This window comes from Microcaecilia unicolor, chromosome 7 (genome assembly GCF_901765095.1).
Source record: "Microcaecilia unicolor chromosome 7, aMicUni1.1, whole genome shotgun sequence".
Lineage (NCBI taxonomy): Eukaryota > Metazoa > Chordata > Amphibia > Gymnophiona > Siphonopidae > Microcaecilia > Microcaecilia unicolor.
The window spans coordinates 136,774,185-136,795,841 of NC_044037.1; positions in this window are offsets into that span (position 1 = coordinate 136,774,185).

A 21,657-nucleotide genomic window follows, 5' to 3' on the forward strand; every position below is an offset into this window, starting at 1 on the left:
TAAACAATACAGGATACTGCAATCTGTATTCTTTCACATGCACACCGTTACGACCATGTGACAACCTCGTTTAAAAGATCACCATTGGCTTCCTATCAAATACAGGATAATTCATAAAATCCTTACCATTACTTTAAAAGCATTACATCTGGGTTTTCCTCTGTACTTAGCCAATGATATCACTCCCTATTATCCTACCCACAAGCTGCGTTCCACATTGGATTACCACCTATCGATGCCTTCTGTTCATTGTTCTCACTTAGCTTTATGCGCGACTCTGCTTTTTTCTATTTATCTCCTTTTCTTGGAACGCTCTACCACTCTCTCTGAAGTCAGAGCTTCTTTTCTTCCCCATTTTCATGCCCTTCTGAAAGCTCAGCTGTTTTCGCAGGCATTTCCTGGCAGGTGATTGGTCGTCTCTTTCCCCCATCCCATCCTGAACTATTCTTTCCTTTTCTATTCTAATCTGTGTGATTTCTTCTGTCCTATTTTGATATTGGCATTCCTTTCTTACTTGCTTTTATTTTTAGTTATTGTACACCACCTTGATTGCTTGTGAAAGGCGGTATATCAAGTCTGCAATAGACATAATCATAATCATAGAAGGGGCAGGATTAGCACCATGTCCACAGACATCTCAGTACGAACATTTCCACCTTTACAGGGACTGGGTGGATGTCAACTTACAGGAACAGGACAGAAAGGAAAACATGTCATGGCATTAATGGATGGAACACTGTATTCCTGGGACTGGACACAGCAGATGGTAACTGTTCAGGCCAGACTGGAATACATCAGCCAGACATCTTTGGATTATGATGGAAATTGGAGTTGTGGTTCAGATTCATCTCTCATGCCACTCCTCCTAGGGCACCTGATTGCCTCCTCACACCCTAACAGATTAAGCATATCCATGTCCTCATTTTGGGCCATTAGCCAATCAGAGTGTCCAGAGAAGAGAATCCTGAAGCATACTCAATGCATGCACTACTTTCTTCCCCCAGCAATGTGCTCTGACTACCCCCGCTTCTGACACTCCTGATCCAAACAAACCTATCTGGGGAACCAGCACATTGTCTCATCTCAATGAAGAATCTCCACACACAGAGGATATCATGTCAGGATATTTCACCCCAAGCAGGAGGCAGATAAGAGACAAGCATTCCAAGAGAATTGAGGCCAGCGTTACATGCTCTCATGTACTCTCACATGGGCCCTTAGTATACATGTGACATACGGTGAGGAAGGGCAGATGCACAGTGTGGGGGCCAACCTCCTCAAACGGCAAAAAGGCCACAGATGAGGTCATTCAGGTATTGGAAAGCTCCATACGTAAGTGCAATCTGTACAAGACCATATGAGAAAGCTTACACACAGGACCTACACCCTGCACATAAAATCTCCCAGAGGGCAACTGCATATCAACATTTGTGTTAGGTGTGATCCAGCCAGTATGGTACTACATACAGTACCAGTAAGAGGAAGATGAAGTGTAGCACACAAACTAACCATCTGGCTGCAGTGAGAGATAATAGTCCTCTACCATTTTCCCCGGCACCGGACATCAGACTCACCGGTCTATAATTTCCTGGATCTCCCCTGGAACCTTTTTTAAAAATCGCGTTACATTAGCCACCCTCCAATCTTCCAGTACCACGCTCGATTTAAGGATAATTACATATCACTAACAGTAGCTCCACAAGCTCATTTTTCAGTTCTATCAGTACTCTAGGATGATAACCATCCGGTCCAGGAGATTGCTACTCTTCAGTTTGCTGAACTGCCCATTACGTCCTCCAGGTTTACCGTGAAGTCAGTAAGTTTCTCCGACTCGTCCGCTTGAAAGACCATTTCCGACACCGGTATCCCACCCAAATCTTCCTCGGTGAAGACCGAAGCAAAGAATTAATTCAATCTCTCCACTACTTCTTTTATCTTCCTTGATCCCCCTTTTACCCCTCGGTCATCCAGCGGCCCAACCAATTCGTTTGCCGGCTTCCTGCTTTTAATATACCAAAAAAAATGTTTTTACTATGTTTTTTGCCTCTAATGCTATATTTTTTTCGTATCCCTCTTGGTCTTCTTTATCTGCGCCTTGCATTTGCTTTGACACTCCTTATGCTGCTTCTTGTTATTTCAGACGGTTCCTTCTTCCATTTTCTGAAGGCATTTCTTTTAGCCCTAATAGCTTCCTTCACCTCACTTTTCAACCACGCCGGCTGTCTTTTGGGACTTCTGTCTTTCTTTCTAATTCACGGAATATGTTTAGCCTGGGCCTCCAGGATGGTATTTTTGAACAGCGTCCATAGCCTGTTGTACAGTTTTTACCCTTTCAGTTGCCCCCTAACTTTTTTTTAACCGTTCTTCTCATTTTATCATAGTCTCCTTTTTTAAAGTTAAACGCTACCATATTTGACTTCCTGTGTATAGATACTTCAAGGTTGATATCAAAACTGATCATATTATGATCACTGTTATCAAGCGGCCCCAGTACCATAACGTCCCTCACCACTAAGGACCAAGTCTAGAATTTTTCCTTCTCTCGTCGGCTCCTGCACCAGCTGCTCCATAAAGCTGTCCTTGATTTCATCAAGGAATTGTACCTCTGTAGCGTGTCCCAATGTTACATTTACCCAGTCCTATATTTGGATAATTGAAGTCACCCATTATTATCACATTGCCCATTTTGTTTGCGTCTCTGATTTCTTTTATCATTTCTGCGTCTACCTGCTCATCCTGGCGAGGCGGACGGTAGTACACCTCCTATCACTGTCCTTTCTGCCCCTTTTATACATGGAATTTCAACCCACAATGATTCAAAGGGTGTGATTTGTGTCCTGCTGAATTTGTAATCTATCTGAGTCAAGGGCTCTCGTTAATATACAATGCTACCCCTCCACCAGTCCGGTCCATCCTATCACTACAATATACTTTGTACCCCCGATATGACAGTGTCCCACTTGGTTATCCTCCTTCCACCAGGTCTCAGTAATGCCTATTATATCCAGTTTTTCATTTAGTGCAACATATTCCCAACTCTCCCATCTTATTTCTTAGACTCCTAGCATTTGCATATAGACATTTCAGAGTGTGTTTGTTGTTCCTATTTGCATGATGCTTAGTACTTGCCACTATTGATTTGCCATCTTTTGTCTGATCTTTAGTTGTATTTAGGGCACCTGGCCTACCACGGTCTGTTGTGCCACCTCACTATCCAGAAACCCTATCTTCCCTGTTTGTGAGGTATCCTTGCAAGATACCTTATCCCAAACCATGCGCTTTGAGCGACTGTCGGCCTTCCCCCCATTTCTAGTTTAAAAAGCTGCTCTATCTCCTTTTTAAATGCCGATGCCAGCAGCCTGGTCCCACCCTGGTTAAGGTGGAGCCCATCCTTCGGAATAGGCTCCCCCTTCCCCAGAATGTTGCCCAGTTCCTAACAATAAGATAAGGAATTTGTCTACCCATCTCTATATATGGTCAGAACAAGCGAGGTCACTTGTTTGACAAATGGGACTGTGTCAAATTGGAGCCTAAAGTCACCATCGTAAAGAGGAATAGATAAGCACATGCTCAACATATCAATGACAATCTGTGGCCTATGAGATCTCATCATTGCATATGGCTAGACTTCCTTCCTTTTTTGGGACAACAAGCCCCAGTTGTCTGATCTGCAATATGTGAACCAGTATGTATGCAGGTACATTGAAAAATTATGTGTCCTGGAATGGTGTGGCAAGCTGGAACCTTGTCATGTACTTTCACCCCCTCATGGTAAGTAGACACATAATGAACTCCCAAACAATCCTGCAAATGTAACTTCTGTCAATGACATCCATTATAGACACACCAGTATAGAATCAGAGGGACGGACAACATATTTTTACCAACATCCTATATACACATAGCTACAGCCCCAATCCCCCAAACATAGACTATATAGCTTTGCAGGTGATAGCTCTTTTAAGAGAAATACTCCTATGCTTAATTGACCATACATAATAGTAATGAGAGGTGCTATAGACTGATCTTCTGTGGCAGGTAGAGGTTATGATACACATCCCACCTATGAGACAACTCTTGCCTAGTTTCCCACACCAGTTGACTGTCCAGCTTATTTTGAAAGGAGAAAAACGCCCATGTTCGGGAGATGGGCATCCGTTTCCCATGGGCGGCCAAATCAGTATAATCAAAGCCGATTTTGGTCGTCTTTCAACTGCACTCCGTCGCGGGAACGAATAAGTTGAGGGGGGCATTTCAGAGGCTGTGGTGAAGGCGGGACTGGAGCGGGGTTCGCCGAGCAGAGAGGGTGTGCTCGGCCAATAATGGAAAAAAGAAAGGTGTTTTTAGCGAGAATTTAGGACACTTTTTGGACCCGTTTTTTCCTCACGAACAGGTCCCAAAAGAGTGGTCTAAATGACCAGATGACCACACGGAGGGAATCGGGAATCACCTCCCCTGACTCCCCCAGTGGGTCACTAACCCCCTCCCCCAAAAAAAAAACCACTTGCAAAAACCTTATTTCCCAGCCTCTATGCCACCCTCAAATTCGCGTACCCACCTCCATGACAGCAGAATGTGTTCGATCCTCTCACAGCCTTTCCTGGTCAGGTGTGGCTCTCGGGTGCACTGCAGGGTCACATCAGCATTGCATTGTGGTGGGTGTAGGGTATTGGGCTCCGTGATTTCACTAGCTTGTGTTGGTAGTTGGTAGGCTCTTCTCCCATGGTGCTTTTCCCTCGGCTTACTGGTCAGAGTGTGCCCTGGTTTTGTTTCCGGTAGTCCATGAGGTAGTGGCATTTGTTGTAAGTCCGTTTTAGATCCCTTTCGTGTTGTTAGCCACGTTACAGAACTTAGTTCTTACCTGAATGTTGCTGAAAGAGGGCATTGTACACCATTCTGCCAGCTCTGAGCTACTGCTAATCTTAGGTACAAGGAGACTCGTTGCCAGTGGGGCACAACCTCTGATCTGCAGTAACTGTGAGTAACGCGGTTATTGAAATAAGGACATTTTCACGAGATTAGTCTTACGGTGTGAACTGCTGTGCCAAGGTTATACAGCAGCAACAAGTCCTGTCCCTGGAGCAGTTTTAGTGGGTAATGCAGTGCACTTCAGGCAGGCGGACCCAGGCCCATCCCCCATACCTGTAACCACTTGTGGTGGTAAATGGGAGCCCTCTAACCCCCAAAACCCACTGTACCCACATGTAGGTGCCCCCCTTCACCATTAAGTTGCTATGGTAATGGTGTTGAGTTGTGGGGAGTGGGTTTTTGGGGGGGGGATTTGGGGGTCTCAGCACCCAAGGTAAAGGAGCTATGCACCTGGGAGGTAATTTATGTTTTTTCCTATTTTTTAAAAGTGCCCCCTAGGGTGCCCGGTTTGTGTCCTGGCATGTGAGGGGGACCAGTGCACGACCCAAAGCCTTGGATTTGATCGTTTTGAGCTGGGACGCTTCGGTTTTCGATTATCGCTGAAAAACGAAAATGCCCAGCTCAAACAAATGCCCACATCTCAAAAAACGCCCACATCCAATGCATTGCCTGGCACAAACCGTATTTTTCGAAACTAAAGATAAACGTCCATCTTTTTTGAAAATACAATTTGGCCCACCCCTTCACGGAACCCATTCTCAGAGATGGACGTTCTTATACATGGGCGTTTGCATTCGATTATGCCCCTCTGTGGTGTCCCATCTGAGGTGTGGGAGAGACAGACAGCAGGTCAGGAATTGTGTAGGCATGTGTTGTCCGTACCTAGTGCTGGAAGCAGGACAGGCAGTCAGGTTTTCAGGATATCCACAATATATATTCATCGAGAACAATTTCCATGCGCTGCCGTCACTGCCTGCAGTTTGCTTGTCATGATTCATTATTGTGGATATCCTGAAATCCAAACTGCTGAGCTGCCTCCAGGACCTGGTTGGGAACCACTGGCATTTTGGCAGAAGCTGATCAAGTGATGCACCTGAAAAAAAAAAGTCATATACACAGACACTTTCATATGTTTGCTTCCAAGTGACAGCTGCACCCAGTGGTGTGCTGGTAAATGTTTAACAACAGGCTCTCCCCGGTCCACATCGGCGCCCCCCCCCCCCCCCCCCCCCCCGAATTTGCAGAGCTGGCTATAGCCGGGGAGAGAGCCTAGGGGGGGGGGGGGGGAGGTAATGCATTACTCCAGGAAAAGAAAAAGTAAATGATCCCAGGTTCCAATTTAATTAATGTTTAATGTGGATAAAAGGCCATATGGGGGGTGGGGGGGTCACATGATGGCCGGCAGCTGAGAGGATGCTCATAAACCCTGCTCCGTCCTTGAGATACCTTCATCTGCAAATTAAGTGTTCCCTGCCCCCCCCCCCCCCCCCCATGAACAAAAGACCCCCTAAGAGTGGGATAGCACCGGAGCATTGGAAGACGAGGTTTGGGACAGGGCGTGTGGCGGAGACGCCGGGGCATGCTGGCAAAACAACCGCGGCCTCTAAAGGAGACGTATCAAGCAGCAAGCCCCAAGATGGTGTAGCCGCACCCAACTGCACAGTGGTGACCCTGCAGGATGAAGCGGGTCCAGGAACTAACTAAACAGCTCACAGCGGTCCTAGATGACCGCCTCTCCAAACTGCAAGCCTCGGTTGACTCAATAAACGAGAATTTGGAGAGACAGGCGGCACGAATCCAGAATGCTGAAGAGCGCATTAGACAAGAGGACAGGTCAGAGGCACACGAGGGGAGAGTAGTGGCGGCGGCGGCGAAAATGCTGTTAAAACAGCTGCCTCAACTGACGGATGACTTAGAAAACAGAAGTCGCCGTAATAATATAAGGATCATCGGCATCCCAGAATTGGTGAAGGACGGGGAACTTCGAGACTTGTGACGCGGTGGGTTACCCGAACAGTTAAAGGTAGACCAGGCTAAGGCCAGCTGCGGGTGGAGAGAGTGCAATCGAGTTGGACCCATGAGGGAGTCGGAACAACGCCTGAGACCGGTTTCTGGCAAAAATTCTAGACTACAATTAATGCAAAGCGTTTTGGGTGCGCAGAACTCTGGTGTATTTCAAAGCACTTAGACTTACAAAGTTCCATAGGTGCTTTGAAAATGTTCCAAGACTATTCGCGCGAATGTCAGAGCAGAGACCGTAGAATGGGGCAGCACTGGTAAGATATTATATGAAAAAGGAATACGCTTGCTATGATGTACCCAGCGAAGGTGCGAGTACAGCACGACAACAAAGTCTATATTTCACGGACCCGCTGGATCTAAAAAAGTTTGTGGAAAAAATCTAATCGGAACAATAGTTTGGGGAGGACCGCTATGGACAATGGTGACGCGGAGAGCTTGAAAAGGCGGGAACACAATAGAGACTCTGAGTTAGAGAGTTGCACGGGGACAGAAATCTTACCCATCCCCACCCGTCCCTGCTGGAATCTTACCCATCCCCACCCGTCCCTGCAAAATTTTAACCCATCCCAACCCATCCCCACCCGTCCCCGCAAGAATTTAACCCATCCCCACCCATCCCCGTAAAATTTAATGGTACATAAAGAAAATTCCAGTCAGCCTCCCTCAGTCTGTCTGTGGATTTGAGCCACAGCCCTCTGTAGGCAAGGAGGATCGGAAGTTGGAACTTGGAACACTCTGGTGCGCTCATGTAAGATTTGTCTCTGATTCACTGGCATTGTGTGCTGAGAGGTCGCCACATGCACATGCCAGTAGTCAGGTAACATCTGATTCTCGTGCCTGTGTCAGAGCTGAGGTCTGTGCACCAGCCTGGGTGCAAAGAGGATTATAGAAACATAGTAGTGACAGCAAATAGACCTGAACGGTCCATCCACTCTGCCCAATAGTCACACTCATTATCAATTCATCATTAAATCAACGAGTGTGATATATATACTTGATTATGGTCTTTCTTTCGTGTTTCTGGAACAAAGACCACAGAAGTCTATCTGGCCCTATCCTTATGTAACAACTTCTCATTTGTGGGACACAAACCGTAAAGTCTGTCCAGCACTGTCCTCAATGTTCCAGCCACTGAAGTTGATGTCCTAAGCCCTTTCCGCCCATCCTAAACCAGATTGCCATGTAGGAGACACAGCCATACAAGTCTGCCCGGTGTCAGCCCTAGTTCATCACAGCCAGAGTTGCCATCTAAGCGTCACTTGACACATCCACACACATGCAACCATTTAAGGTTAGGTTTATACAACTTTCCATTTTCTAATTAGAGATCCGCTGTGTTCATCCCACGCCTTTTTGGATTCCGTCATCATTTGTGACTCTACCACCTCCTTAATGGAAGACTTTCCACATTTGTACTATTAAAGCAAGAAGAAGAGGAAAAGACAGCACAGACAGTATGGTATTCGGTAGATGAGAGGCTGATGCAGGTGTAGCTTATACTTTCATGGGAATCCCGCTGACCTGCTTCCATCCCCGTGGGAACCCCGCAGGAACTGCCTCCGTCCCCGCGGGAACCCCGCAGAACTGCTTCCATCCCTGCGGGAAACCCCGCAGGAGCTGCCCCTTCCCTGCGGGAATCCCGCGGGTTCCGCGGGATTCCCGCGAACCCCGTTCCCGTGCAGCTCTCTACTCTGAGTAAAAGGCAAGTGGTCTTAGGTGAGCAGCAACATCAAGGAGAGCCTAATAACTAGGCCACGGAAGAGATAACATAAGGCTTAGGCAACTCAGCGGAGGATGGAGCTGACCGCATTGGACCAGAGGAGAGGAGAGGGGCAGAAAGCAAGTGAGCTGAGTGATCACCATGCCTGTGTTTAGGATGCCTTTTCCCTCCTACTATTGTGTTCCCTCTGTCTTCTGCTATGATATGTTGGTCTAGCTGGAGTAACAGACTTGTTATAATCTCTTTAAAGTTCTAAGGTGCTAAGAGTTAAATTTAAAGTGTTGGAAGAATGTTTGGAGGTTGGGGGAGGCTGTTTGTGTGGGGGAGGGAGGGAGCTTGGGGGGTTGGTGGAGGAAGAGTGGAGTATGAAAAAGGATATTATTTTCATAGGGCTGAGGAGTTTTTGGTTTAAAAGGGGACTCAGGAGGGGGGTGGAGGGAGGGGAAAGGGGAAGAGGGTAGGTGACGGGTAGGGGGGCGAGCAAGGGTGGTGGGGGAAGAAGAGATGGGGCGGGGCAGGGAGGGAGCTGGGGGGGCAAGGGTGGATCTCCAGGTACTGGGAGTAGTAACATCAGGAACAGGGAGGAGAGGATGTGGGTGAAATGGAGATTGGTGGGGAGGCTTGGCTGGGAGGCCTTCTCGCCCACATGGGGGAAAAAGGAAACAATTGAGAGGGTAAAGACACAGATTGGAGATATGGCGGTGGTGGCGACTTTTAAGACTAGTGACTCTTATTGTGGACGGGATCCACTCTCCTATTAAGAGAAACGAGGCTCCTGCAATATTTGAAAAGACTAAAAATGGATGTAGCATTACTCCAGGAAACCCATCTAGATAAGGCATAGCAACGCTAAACTGCGAAGGGAATTGGGTGGGGGAGGTCTATTTTGCATCTTATTGTGACCGACAGAGAGGAGTAGCAGTGCTGATAAAAAAGGCTTGGCAATTTACACTGCAGGAAATTATGCAGGATCCGGAAGGAAGATGGTCATTGTAGTGGGTGATAGTGACGGTACACTTTGTAGTCTCTACGCACCAAATACATACTCGCATCACTTTTTCATTCACCTCCATTCTAAATTAGCAATGATATATGATTGCCCTCTAATAGTGGGGGGGGGGGGGGGGATTTCAATTTTACCAGTGATCCATCTATTGACTGTCAACCCCCCGAGGCAACCTTGAGGGACCACAGTAAGAAGGGAGTTAACTATTTGAGTGAGGAAATGGCATTGGTGGATGCGTGCGACTACTCCATGAAGAAGAGTGCGGTTTTATGTTTTCTCTCACCCACATAGGCTCATGCACGTTTGGACTATATCTTGGTGTCGGGAGTAATATGGGGTAAGACACAAGGAGCGGTAATTGGGGAGGCGGAGATCTCGGATCATGCGCCAGTTTGGGTTGATATCAAATGGAATGTCAACACTAGGCCAAGTCGTTGGCATATTAATCCAACTTTATACCAAAGCGTAGAATTTAAGAATACCTGAAAGTGGCGTGGAAGGACTGTGTAGCGGAGAATCATGTGACTGATGTAGGCCCACGAGTGTACTGGTAGTCGACAAAGGCAGTTCTCAGAGGGAAAATAATAGCATATGTGGCAGCTTTGCGTAAGAAACGGGACCAAGCAGTGGTAAGCATGGGGCAACGGCTGGGAGAGGCTCGTCAAAGATTCATAGCACGGCCAGTGGAAGAGACAGGAGCCTATATATGGAGTGTAGGAAGGGGATGCAGAGTATGCTTAAAGAGTGGCATTATATAGCATCAGTTGTGCAAATACGGCCTACATAGATGGGGGGAACAAGACTGGGAATGTGCTGGCCTCTTGGTAAGACAACGTTTGGGGAAAACATATATAGCAAAGCTGAAAGGGGCAAAGGGAGACACCATCACAGCACAGAAAGGGATATAGGGAAAATTCATACGTTTTTATGAGCTTTATACGACATGGGAGATTTCTCCAGCCAAAGATGTGAGGAATTCTTTCAACATCTGAGACATCCAAGATTAGCGTTAGATCAGGTAGCAATACTAAGCGCACCCATAACAGGAAAGGAAGTACAAGGGGTGATAAAACATTTGAAACTAGCTAAGCCCCCGCCTGGACGGATTGGGGTCCGATTCTATAAAATACTGCAAGATCACTGTATACCAGCATTTGTAGATATGTGCGATGATATTCGTGAATCCCAGATAATGGGGCCGACATTAAATCACGTGTACATAACGGTACTGCCAAAACCGTGGAAGGACACCGAAAAGGTGGGATCCTATAGACCTATATCACTCGTAAATCAAGACCTAAAGATTTGGCCAGTGTGCTTGCTGCAAGGTTAGGGAGCTCTTGCCACTTTGGTACATGCGGACCAAGTAGATTCGTGAAAGGCAGATTTGCATCAGCAAATATCTTGACAGTATGTCGAATACTCAGGGAAGGTAGATATAGGCAAGGAGATTCGATTATAGCCAGCTTGGATGCCCGAAAAGGCTTTTGACAAAGTATTGTGCCCATACCTTTTCTGGGTTTTACAGCAGTATGGTATTAGAGGGGCCTTTTTAAATTGGGTGTGAGTACTATACAGCAATCCAATGGCTCAGTTGCTAATAAATGAGAGCCTTACAACAAAATCTTGTTGGGGCTGGGGACCGCGTCAGGGGTGCCGTTACCCCCTTGTTATTCGGTGCTAACACTAGAGCCATTAGCTGCTAAGATACGATAAGATGGAGGGTACAAGGTATACACATGGGAGGCCTTGAATATCGAGTAAATATGTTTGCAGATGATATGCTGCTACTATTGGATAATGCAAGGGAATCGTTGCCAGCAGTGATGGGAATAATTAAGGAATTTGGGGCGCTTGCAGGATTAAGATTCAATTTTGGGAAATCAGAAGCACTGGCGGTGTCGACCTCAGGTCTCAGCACTACTTTGGAGGATTTTCCACTGTTGTGGGCAAGTACAGGGATTAAGTACTGAGCTCAGATTATGAATGGATGTATAGGAAGAACGTTATAGAGAAGGTAGAGATGGTGCTGAAGATATGTTTACAGTGGAAGGACCTCCCGGTAAGTTTCAGAGGTCGAATAGCACTGGTCAAGATGGTACTCCTCCCCAAATTACTTTATCCATTACAGATGGTGCCCTTGTGGGTGGCAAAAAAAGGGAGGAGGAGATATATTGATGTGTTATCGGCTCATACATTTGGCATAATAAGCGCCCCAGAATTGCATTTACCAATTAGTATGGATGAGGAGGGATGGTAGAGTAAGGCTCCCAGATCTTAGATTGTACAACGTGGCAACATTGATGCACTGGCTCCATGAGTGTCACATGGGAGTTCCCAAATACGCAATGCCAGAGTTCTGGCAGAGTTGGTGTGCTCCCTTAGATGTGTTCTCGGTACTGGGGGGAAATGTAAAGGAAAGTGTGGGGGGCGATTGCAAAAACTGCCTTCGTGGTTGCCTTGGGGAAGGCTTGGAATTGGTGGAGGGGCCTGGAAAGGGATACCCATTTTTTTCATTGATAGACAATCCGGCTTTCCCCGCAGGGATGGGGCGAAGCCATTTTGAAATGTGGAAGGAAGGAGGGTGTAGATATATAGGGCAGTTGATGGAATTAGGCAAGCAGGCCTTCCCAACATTTGAGCAAGTTAGGAACACATGGAAACTATCACATAAACATTTTTTTTCAGTTCTTACAGGTGCGAGACTACTTCCATAAACTGGCATGGGCAGCGGGCTCCCCAATACATTTTACAGCTTTAGATAAGTTATTTCTGGTGATGCTGGAAAGTTCCAACGGACTCTCTCAATGGTACCAGAGCATAGTTGAACATAAGAAAAACAGCCTCTGGGCCCACTGGCAGAAGGGTGGAGTAAGACACTGGGAGTAACTAGTGAGGTAATTAAATTTGCTGATGACGGAGTGGAGGAGTGGCCTAGTGGTTAGGGTGGTGGACTTTGGTCCTGGGGAACTGAGGAACTGAGTTCAATTCCCACTTCAGGCACAGGCAGCTCCTTGTGACTCTGGGCAAGCCACTTAACCCTCCATTGCCCCATGTAAGCCGCATTGAGCCTGCCATGAATGGGAAAGCGCGGGGTACAAATGTAACAAAAAATAAATTAAAAGTCGTTAATTGCGGGAGGATTGTGAAAAATTACAAGAGGACCTTACGAGACTGGGAGACTGGGCGTCTAAATGGGCAGATGGCGTTAATGTGAGCAAATGCAAAGTGATGCATGTGGGAAAGAGGAACCCAATTATAGCTACATCATCCAAGATTCCACGTTAGGAGTCACGGACCAAGAAAGGGATCTAGGTGTCATCGTCGATGATAAGTTGAAATCTTCTGCTCAATGTGCTGCTGTGGCTAAGAAAGCAAATAGAATTGTAGGTATTAGGAAAGGAATGGAAAACAAAAATGAGGATGTTATAATGCCTTTGTATCGCTCCATGGTGTGACCGCACCTCGAATATTGTGTTCAATTCTGGTCATAGCATCTCAAAAAAGATATAGTGGAATTAGAAAAGGTGCAGTGAAGGGTGACTAGGCAATGCCAAGTACCTGGAGAAGGGGGAGGGGGGGACTCAGGGAGAAAACAAGAAAGGAGGACGATGCGCAAGGAAGCGTAGTTGTACGGATAACATACATTTGTTGTTCTGTTATAAACAATGTGATTTATGGTTTACCTGTTAATTGATCAGTTGTATATCTTCAGTGTTGATTTGTTGTCCTTATGGAGAGCATCATCCTTCAATAAAGATACTAGCCGTTGAGCCCGTAAAAACGGGCTAGTAAAGGAAAGGGGGGGGGGGGTTGAAAGCCCCCCCCGGATAGGTCGCCGCCGCCCCTCCCCCCCCCGGGGTCGCCGCCGGTGCCCCCTCCCCCCCCCCCCCCCGGAGTCCCCTCCTCCACTCCTCCACCCGGGCCGGGTACCTGGCTTCACTATTCAAACCACCAGAACGCAGCACACAGCTCATCTGAGCTGCAGTCGGCCTTCCTTCTTCTCTGCATGTGTTCCGCCCTCATGTGACGTAACGTCGGCGAGGGTGGGACACAGGCAGGTAAGGAAGGCCAATGACAGCTCAGATGAGCTGTGTGCTGCGTTCCGGCGATTTGAATAGTGAAGCCAGGTGCCCGGGCTGGGTGGAGGGTGGGTGGTGGCAGCGACTCTGGGTGGGTGGGGGGAACGGTAGCGGCAACCCTGGGGGGGGGGGGGAGCGGTGGCGACCACGGTTCCCTCACTTGCAGGTGCGCAGGTTCCCTCTCTGTCACGCCCCCATCATCACGTATTGACGCAGGGGCGGGACAAAGAGGGTCTCTACTGTGCATTTGCGAGTGAGTACGCCTCTTGCCATTTATATGTTTGATTTTTTTAAAAATGCCATATATAAGTAAATAAATATAAACTTTTAATGTTGGGCACCTGATTCTCAAAGTGGACATATTCCAAACACTATAATGAAAATAAAATGATTTTTTCTACCTTTGTTGTCTGGTGACTTTGTTTTTCTGATCATGCTGGCCCAGTATCCGATTCTGCTGCTATCTGTCCTCTTAACCTCCATTTCCAGGGCTTCCTTTCCATTTATTCTTTACTTTCTGCCTTTCTTCTTCATTTCTTGCCCTACATCCATAAGTGAAAGCTGGGTCCTCCGCAGACTTGACTGTCCAGTGGATCCAGCTTCTGCCTATTTTCTTCATCCATGTACAGTTTTCCTCCTCTCTTCCTTTTCCCTCATCTCATCTCCTTCCTCACTCTTCCCTCCCCTCCATCCATGTCCAGCATTTCTTCCTCTTCCTTCCCTCTCCTCCATCCACCCATGTCCAGCAACCCTCCTCTCCCCCCTGCCCGCCCCTCCAGCCACCCATGCCCAGCGATTGCCCTCTCTCCCCTGCCCCCTCCAGCCACCCATACCCAGCGATTGCCCTTTCTTCCCTGCCCCCCTCCAGCCACCCATGCCCAGCGATTGCCCTCTCTCCCCTGCCCCCTCCAGCCACCCATACCCAGTGATTGTCTTCTCTCCCCTGCCCCCCTCCAGCCACCCATACCCAGTGATTGTCCTCTCTCCCCTGCCCCCCCCCTCAAGCCACCCATACCCAGCGATTGTCGGTTGTTGAGTGGCTTCTTCGGGGCAGGCAGGAAAGATCTCCAGTCTTTCCTGCCCGCTGCTGGCGCGGACTTTCCCGCGGCGCTACTGCATCACTCTTCAAATGGCCGCCGAGACTTACAAGGGCGGCCACCAAGACTTCAGCAGAAGTCTCGCGAAGCCGCTGCTGGAAGTCTCGGCGGACATTTTTAAAGAGCGATCCGGCAGCGGGAGAGGGTCAGCACCGGCAGCGGGCAGGCAAGACTGGGGATCTTTCCTGCCTGCCCCGAAGAATCCATACACTGGGAGGGACCCTGTAGCTCGAGGGAAGGAGGGAGGAGAGCTGGCTCGCCCTGAACAACAACCGGCTCGCAAGACAGTAAAAAATTTAACAACCGGCTCTTGCGAGCCGGTGTGAGCCAGCTCCAGCACACCACTGGCTGCATCACTCAATTAGTTCTAGCTGCAGACAGCTACGAACCCCATGCTGTACCCAAATGAATATCCTTGCAAGCTCCTTCTGGAAATCCAGGCACATGGCAGGTATAATTTGTATACATAATGCTAAAATGCAGTATAGACAAGGCCAGAAACCAACAATATTTACTAGGTGCCCCATTGAGTGTGGCGTCCCTGTCACTGCTAGTAATACAATGGATATCACATTGGGATAAAGATTGTGATAGATTTCTCCAACTGCTGACCTGCCAGTGGTAGAGGGATCCATGGCAAGAGGTCAGTGGTGCACAGTGTACAACATAAACAACAGCACATTCTGCAGTAGAACAGATGAAGCTTAAAATGCACAGTTCTGAGGCCATTGTTTGTTCCCTACTTCTCCAAGCCTATACACATAGTACACTCCTCGTTCTAACTTACATGCAAAATAATCCTCAATGACTTGTTGCCACACTTAGCTTCCACTCACTGTGTTGGTCTGGACACCTGCAGGGGGACATGGGGGATCTGGTGGTAGATACGGATTAATCTCCACTGGGATACGATGCCCGACAGCCATATTTTACAGCATGCAGTAGGCCAGAACTATTTCAGCGATGGTCTCAGTGCCATACTGTAAAGCACCACCTGTCCTATCCAGACACCTGAAGTGACTTTTTAACATGCTAAAGGTGCACTCGACCCCACGAATGGCTATGTGGGCCTCATTATATGCCACCTCTGGGGCAGGGTCATGCAGTGGAGTGAGCAGCCAGCTGTGTCAACCGTATCCTGCGTCACCTGTGCCAATAGAATGAATATTAGTTTCACATCATGTATGGGAGAAAACAGAGACATGTATCCCAAAAGAGCTGTTATTCTGACCATTTCAGAACTATCACCTCCAAGACAATTCATCTCATACAGACAGCCATGCCTCCCCTTGCACAAAATCTACATACTGAACCTTGGATCCTGTGCTGTCCTCCTGGCTACTCCTGGCTACAGGTTCCTGAGTTCAATCTGTTACCACAAATCTTAACTGTAATTAGCTTGAGTCTTTCTCCAGTTACGTGCCCCAACTATGGAAAAATGCACTTGTTAAACCTATACTAAAAAAAAAATTTCACTTGACCCTCAAACCCCTGCTATCAACCAGTTTCCAATTTATGTTATCTTTCTAAATTTGGAGGTCATAATTTTTTGTCAATTGTCTCAATTTTCAGAAAATCACTGGCCCTTCATATGAAACAATCTGGTTTTAGGTCCCACTACAGACTGTCCTCACTGCTGTTCTGAACAAAGTCTATTCTCAATTGGATAACCACAGGATAGTTCTTGCTACTTCCTCTTAGATCGTTCTGCAGTATTTGATTTGGTTGATTACTCTCTTTTGATCCACTGTCTCTCAACTTTGGGGATTTCTGGCACTGTTCGTTATTGGTTCTCTTCTTTCCTTGGCAATAGATCCTTTACAGTTGTCACCTGTTCTTCCATGGCACCAAGTTGCCCCCTGTACTGTAGTGTTCCACAGGGTTCTGTTCTTTCCCCTCTCCTTTTAAATTTAGTTTTAAGTCCTTTGAGGGGTATTTTGAAAGAAACGTCCAAGTTGCGATTTGGACGTCTGTATATGTCCAAATCTGGGAGCGTGGAAAACCGCATTTCGAAACAAGATGGACGTCCATCTTTCATTTCGAAAATACCAAGGATGTCCTTGGATTGGGATGTCCCTAGAGATGGACGTCTTTGACTTTCGGCGATTTCAAAACCAAAGACATCCATGTCAAAAACGTCCAAATGCAAGCCATTTGGACGTGTGAGAAGCCAGCATTTCTAGTGCACTGGTCCCCCTGACATGCCAGGACTTCATAAAATGCTCCCAGGAACATAGCTCCCTTACCTTGTTGCTGAGCCCCCCCAAAACCCACTACCCACAACTGTACACCACTACCATAGCTCTTATGGGGGTGAAGGGGGCACCTAGATGTGGGTACAGTGTGTTTATGGTGGGTTTTGGAGAGCTCGCTGTTTCCCTCCACAAATGTAACAGGTAGGGGGGTATGGGCCTGGGTCCGCCTGTCTGAAGTGCAAGTGCAGTACCCACTAAAACTGCTCCTGGGACCTTCATGCGCTGTCATGGACCTGAGTATGACATCTGAGGCTGGCATGAAATATTTTTTAAAGAAGTTTTTGAGGGTGGGAGGTGGTTAGTGACCACTGGGGGAGTAACGGGGAGGTCATCCCCGATTCCCTCTGGTGGTCATCTGGTCATTTGGGCAACTGTTTGTGCCTTATTCTTTAAAAAAAAACCACATCCGGGTGAAAACATCCAAGTGTTCGTCAGGGACGTCCTTGCTTTTTTCCATTATGGGTCAAAGACGTCCAGGTGTTAGGCACATCCAAGTTCCACCTTCACTACGCCTCCGACACACCCCTTTGAAATTTGTACGTCCTTGCAGTTGGAGACGTCAAAAATCGGGTTTCGATTATACCGATTTGGACGTCTCTGGGAGATGGACGTCCATTTTCCGATTTATGTCGAAAGATGGACGTCCTCTTTCTAAAATGAGCCTGTTTGCTACCCTTATTCAGATGGCCGACCAACTGGCAGCCTTGTGACCAGCTCCGTGAGCCCAACCGCCTGGATCCCTTCCTGACCGGTCCCCGCCGTCGTCTTCCTCCATCCACACATTGTGGGAGGCTCTGGGCATCGGATCGGCGTTGGAGCGGCTCTGGGCGTCGGATCGGCGTCCAAACCGTGACCTCTCCATCGGTCTCGGCTGGGCTGGGTCTGTGGAACCCAGTACCTGCGCCTCCCGCTTCACATCGCTCGCCGGAGCAGGCAGAGAGGTGAGAGGCGAGCGTGGGGTTCAGATCAACGGGAGCAGTGCGATCAAAGGGAGGCTGTGCGCCTCGGGACCGCGCGTCCACGTGGCAGCCATTCTTCCTCCGTTCCGCTGCATGGTGGCCGGAGCAGCGCGGGTCGGAAGATTGGTAAGTGGCGAGGCAGCGGGTAGCAGCTCATCTGCATGGACAGCGCTTGGGAGTGCTGCTAGCTGTCTCCTTGATTATAGCACTATTCCTACTGGCGTGGGGAGCGGGGAGACCTGGGACAGCTGATCCCTAGGCCCTCGTGTTGATCCTCTCCCTCAGGGCAGCACTATTCCTCCTGGCGTGGGGAGCGGGGAGACCTGGGACAGCTGATCCCTAGGCCCTCGTGTGTGATCCTCTCCCTCAGGCCCATCTTTCATGTCCTTGTGATCCCCACTGGCTCTGGTCCTTGCCTCTGCCCCTGCCGCCCTGCTGCCCTGGTCCATTTGCCACCGGTCCTTTGTTCCAGCTTGCTCTGGTCCTTTGGCTCCGGCCTGTTCCACTCCGCCTATCTCAGCTTTGTTCCAGCCCGCGCCCACTGCTCTGCTCTCTTCTGCTCCTGCTTGTCCCAATCTGTCTGTTCCAGCATGTTCCGGTCCTGCTGTTCCGCCGTTTTCTGCTCCAGCTCATCCCAGCCCATCTGTTCCAGCTTGCTCCAGACCGTCTGTTCCAGCTTCTTCCGGTCCTGCTGTTCCGCCGTCTTCTGCTCCAGCTCGTCCCAGGCCATCTGTTCCAGCTTGTTCCAGACCGTCTGTTCCAGCTTGTTCCGGTCCTGCTGCTCCGCCATCTTCTGCTCCAGCTCGATCCCAGTCCATCCGTTCCAGCCTGTTCCAGTCCATCTGTCCCAGTGTGTCCCAGTCCTCCTGCTCCGCTGTCTTCTGCTCCAACTTGCTCCAGTCCATCTGTTCCGGCTTGTTCCGGTCCTGCTGCTGCTCCGCCGTCTTCTGCTCTAGCTCGTCCCAGTCCATCCGTTCCAGCTTGTTCCAGTCCATCCATTCCTGCTTGTTCCGTCTGTCTGTTCCAGCATGCCCCAGTCCTGCTGCTACTCCAGGTTGTTCCTGTCCGTCTGTTCCACTTGTTCCAATCCGTCTGTTTCCAGCTTGCTCCAGTCCTATTGCTCCAGTCTATCCGTCCGTCCATCCATTCCAGCTTGTTCCAGTCCGTCCATTCCAACTTGTTCCAGTCCGCCTGTTCCAGCTTGTTCCAGTCCGCCTGTTCCAGCTTGTTCCAGTCACATCGAATCTGCCCCAGCCTACCTGCCTGCCTGCATGCCATCAACCAACCTGCCTGCCTGTCAGCCCATCAACTACTTGCCTGCCTTCAAGCCTGCACAACTACCTAACTGCCTCCCAGCCCATTAACCTGCCTCCCTGCCAGCCCAGCCCATCAACCTGTCTGCCTGCCTGCCAGCCCAATCCATCAACCTGCCTGCCCCCTGCCCATCAACCTACCTGCCCCTGCCCACCCATCACCTGCCAGCCCTTCTACCTACCTCCCCACTTAACATTCTGCTGTCAACCACCTGCCTACCCGCCAGCCCTTCTGTTCCAAGTTTTGCCTGCTGTTCCAGTTTAGCCCCCAGTCCGGCTTTCCTGCTCTATCTGTTGCGTACACCTCAGTCACTACTTATGGCCCCTATACACATTCTCTTCATTGCCCTGTCCCCTTCCTAATCTTTTCCCCCTCCCCCTACCGCTGTCTACCGCAGGAACTCACTGCCCAACCATGTCCTCCCCCGTCCTGCTCACTTCTGCAATACCCTACCCACTCCCGTCCCTCACCACCTCACCATCTCTCCTATCCCCCTCCCCCCTCCTATCTCTCAACCCTTCACCACTAGTCTCTCAACCTTCACCCATCCCTATTCCTCCTAAGCGCATCCCTCTTTATCGCCTTCGTCGCCCTACCTCCCCCCGCCCTCCTCCGCACTCTCCTGCTCCTTCTCCTGCTATCCACCGGAGACATCAATCCCAATCCAGGTCCCCCACACCTGTCCTCGTCTTATCCATGCAAACGATTCTGAGATGTCCTCTAATCTCATCTCTATTCCCCTCCTCCCCCCTCTTCCCGCCCCTTCTCGTGTGCCCTGTGGAATGCCCGCTCTGTCTGCAACAAACTTTCCTTCACCCATGATCTCTTCATCTCCCGTTCCCTTCAACTGCTCGCCCTAACTGAAACCTGGCTCACCCCCGACGACTCTGCCTCAGTCGCGCCCTATGCCATGGAGGTTATCTTTTCCTCCTACACTCCCCCGCCCAGTCGGCCGCAGAGGAGGTGTCGAGTTACTACTCTCGCCCGCCTGTAGTTTTCAAACCTCTCCTCCTACCGCAGTCTCACTGCTTCTCATCCTTTGAAGTTCACTCCATCCGTCTATTCATACCTGCTGCCACTCAGAGTTGCAGTCATTTACTGCCCCCCTGATAAGTCCCTCCCCTCCTTCCTTACCGACTTCGATGTATGGCTCTCCGTTTTTCTTAACCCTCATCTCCGTCCCTCATTCTTGGAGACTTTAACATACACACTGATGACCCATCCGATTCTTACGCTTCTCAGTTCCTCACTCTGTCATCCTCCTTCAACCTCCAGCTGAGCTCCACTACCCCTACTCACCAACTGGCCATTGTCTTGACCTCGTCCTCTTCTCTACCTGCTCACCCTCCAACTTCTGCGCCTCATCTCTTCCTCTCTCAGATCATCACCTGATCACCTTCACACTTCATCACCTTCCCCCTCAGTCCCACCCTACACTAACCACTACTTTCAGGAATCTCCATGCTGTCGACCCTCCCACCTTATCCTCTAGTATCTCTATCTCCTCCCCTCCATCATGTCCTCCGAGTCTGTCGACAAGGCTGTCTCCGCTTACAATGCCACTCTCTCCTCTGCTCTGGACACCCTTGCACCATCCATCTCCCGTCCCACAAGGCATACTAATCCCCAGCCCTGGCTGACCCCTTGCATCCGATACATTCGCTCCTGCACCTGATCTGCTGAACGCCTCTGGAGGAAATCTCGCACCTATACCGACTTCATTCATTACAAATTCATGTTATCCTCCTTCCAGTCCTCCCTATTCCTTGCCAAACAGGACTATTACACCCAATTGACTAATTCCCTCAGCTCCAACCCTCGTCGTCTCTTCGCCACCCTTAACTCCCTCCTCAAAGTGCCCTCCGCTCCCACCCACCCCCCACCCCCTACTCAATCACTGGCTGACTACTTCCACGACAAGGTACAGAAGATAAACCTCAAATTCACTACCAAACCACCTCCTCCTCTCACCCTTTAACCCACTCCCTCAACCAACCAACCAGGCCTCCTTCTCCTCTTTCCCTATTATCACCGAAGAGGAAACCACCCACCTTCTTTCCTCCTCAAAATGCACCACCTGTTCCTCTGAACCCCATCCCCATCAACTTACTGACACCATCTCCCCTACTGTCACCCACCCCTCCATCTGTCATATCCTCAACCTCTCTCTCTCCACTGCAACTGTCCCTGACACCTTCAAACATGCTGGAGTCACACCACTCCTCAAAAAACCATCACTAGACCCCACCTGTCCCTCCAACTACCGCCCCATCTCCCTCCTACCCTTCCTCTCCAAGATAACAGAACGCGCCGTTCAAAGCCGCTGCCTTGAT